This window comes from Triticum aestivum, chromosome 6D (genome assembly GCF_018294505.1).
Source record: "Triticum aestivum cultivar Chinese Spring chromosome 6D, IWGSC CS RefSeq v2.1, whole genome shotgun sequence".
NCBI classification, from domain to species: Eukaryota; Viridiplantae; Streptophyta; class Magnoliopsida; order Poales; family Poaceae; genus Triticum; species Triticum aestivum.
Window position 1 is genome coordinate 51,218,831 of NC_057811.1, and position 3,133 is coordinate 51,221,963.

The window sequence follows — 3,133 nt, forward strand, 5'->3', positions numbered from 1 at the left end:
ACAAAGAAAAAGAAAATTCGAATCTCCCTCCCTTAGCCCCGCGCCAAAGTTTCCAGCGCGCTCCTCCCCGCCTCTAATCCCGATTTCCTCCAAACATTTCGCGAAATTTTCCAAGATTCGCAGGCTGTTGGAGCCTTCCGACCAAAAATGGCAGGAAACGCAGATCCTCCGCTCCCTCCACTCCTCTCCAGCCCAAAATTTCCCCTGAAACTCAAATCTTTTCACCCCCCTCCCTCCCATTCCCTCCTACCTACCTCCGCTACAAGTACCCATGGAAGATCTTCCCAGTCCCATCCGCTCCGATCCAGCCACCTCGCCGCCTAGGCCTAGCACAGCACCGTGCCCAGATTCCCAGAGCGGCAGCTCTTCTCTTCTCTGATATGGCAGTTGACCGCGCCGACAAGGAGAATCTGCCGCCTGCGTCGGCGGCCGCCGCCCGTCCTCATGGCGTGGCCGTCAGGAGCTGCAAGCTGAAGCGGCTCGGGAGGGCGCAGAGGCGGGTGCCGCTCAGGGACATCACCAACCTCTTCGTTGCCGAGTTGGCGGTCGCTGAGTGGCAGCAGGCCCTGCTCCAACAGCCGCACGAGGGGTCGGCGGCGGCGGAGCTGGCCGTCAAGAACGGGCCTGCCGGTGGTGCGGCTCTGAAGCCTGGCAGATACTTGCTCCGGAAGGAGTTTAGATAGCTACCAATTGTACATGGATTATACTTCTTATGTCATTGTCCAATGATTCGTTGGACAAGATTTGGTTGGATTGATTATAGGAAATGAACTGCTGAAAGAAAAGAAATACAGTAGAAAAATATGTCAAATTGGATTCTTATCGATTAAAGGTGTCATTCTAATCGGAACCTGGAGCTCTGCAGTGACATATTTTGAGGAATTATACTTGGACTTGAGATCTGCTTCTCCCCATCTCTAGCTGACATCCACAAAATATTGCCCATATTTTTCTCATGTCTTCTGTACGAAAATTTGGTTATTGCTGTCCAGCAGCGTTTTTCTTCTAGATTTGTCATCATATTTTCTTTGTGACATGTTGTCAATGGTAATATTGCATATGCACAAGCTTTTGATTTATGTTGTTCTTCTATTCGGTTGACTTTCTGTTTTCAGATTTTACTGTGACTACCGATTTGATGTATCTAAATTGGAGCCAGTAGTTGCAAGGTTTGTTAACATATTCCACTCTTCTACAACCTCTGTATTTTTGTTAGTTATCTTATATAATAATGTAATCTCCATGAATGTGCAGCCACATTCCCCTGACAACCGTGCTCAAGCAAGATAATGCAAAGATGTCAAGACTAACCAAGTCTATATTGGTTCTTGCACTGGTTGTAAGACTGAGGACTTCATTGCTGCTGCAAAGATGTTCTTAGCTTGGGTCAGAGGCTTCAAACCTATCATCATGTAGCATAGTGATATATAGTCAGGATTATGTTTAATTTTCTGCATTTTGGCATACACTGAGGCATTGGCTATGTATTTTGAAACTTACAGAGTATGATTATTCCAGTGGTTTTGTACTTGTATTGTAAGTTTCTTATGTTGTCTTCCCTCTGCATACTATGAACTTAACAGAGCAGTTGTTAAAATAGGAAGTGTTGTAGGTCTTTTGTAATTAGGCATCTTAGTGGGCTACATAAGCTTCTCCTGCAGCACTAATGAATGGGCTAGTCTTATTATCATGACAGGTTCAGTATGCACTTTGCATTCAATTGGATGTACTTTCAGGACTAACTGGCAGTTGTTTGGGTTCAGGGACACGCATATTGTTTTTGTTCTTACTGCAAGAGCCTAATGTAGGCCAGGTTTGGGTTCACCTACTTAGTCCCGCATACTTAGGTGACATTTCCTGTTAGGTGTGGGGACATATGTATAGCCTCCCTGTACCAGGATCTGGTGGCAAAATATGCTCCCAGATTTTTGAAGAGGTTGGTTGTGATACACCAGCTAGTCCTAATTGTGGCGCTGTTTGGGCACCAGCAAGTATCTTCTAATATTTCCAAATATATTTCTGTACAAAAGACATGCCGTCTGATATAAATGTAGAAGGGGGCTTCTGTGTTTTCTGAAGTGTTAAGATCGGTTGACTCTCTATAGATAAGACATTTGACCTCGAATACATATAAATAGCTTCTGAAACAAACAGTTCTTTAACTGCCATGTCTTCACATAATCACATTGTTGGCTAATTTTGGCTGTCATCTCACGTAGGGTTTCAGTTACCATATGGAATTGCTAGTCAAAGCCACCAGTTTGTTCTAGGTTGCTGTTCTTAGTCATAATGAAAAAAAAAATAGTACCAAAAGCACCTGACACTTTCTAAAAAAAACTTTGATCATGATAACATGATTGTGAAGCAAAGCTACAATGATATGCAGCGTGCTTACTTTAATTTCTAAAAAAAAAATATGAGGAGTACCAAGACTTATGGTGTCACCAAGGAAGCTTGAGAGCAAAGGGAAAGGAGACAGCTAGAGAGCAGAACATTCAGAAGCACACACATGAAGAAATGAACATTCAGAGGACAGCGACATTTACGACGATGATCTGGATGAGAAATTCGGTGACAGTGGCTAAATATCTAGAGGATAGCTGTTTTTAAAGTTCAGGATGGCAGCTTTTCATAATTCAGATCATGGAAATAATTTTACGGTCTTTTTTTATGTTGGCATTTTTTTTCTTCTAAAAAACGAAAATTAACTAGGCCTATGGGCAGAGCGAGTGAATCCTTGGAGGGCCAGCTTGGTGTCATATAGAAAGAAAATAGTTCGCTCGATCTCCCACCACGCTGGCATGTCCAACCCCTAGAGAATGATATGTTCGATGGGAGCTTCCTCTAGATATTAGGGTCCTTTTTTAGTAGCGTTTCATATAGTCTCATGGCAATTTCACACTTTTTTGGTTTTCAAAACATGGCATTTTTTGAACTTACTATGCACTATTATTTTTTACATAGCAAATTTATTGATGACAATTTTTTGAAAAAAAAATCTAATTGGGCCTAGACGTTTTTTTCCTGCATGTTTTATATTTTACTGGGCCATGGGTTGCTGGGGAACTGCCCCTGAGCGAACCGTATTTACTATTTGGTGCCTTTAGCGCCGTTAACGTGCAATTCGTTAACT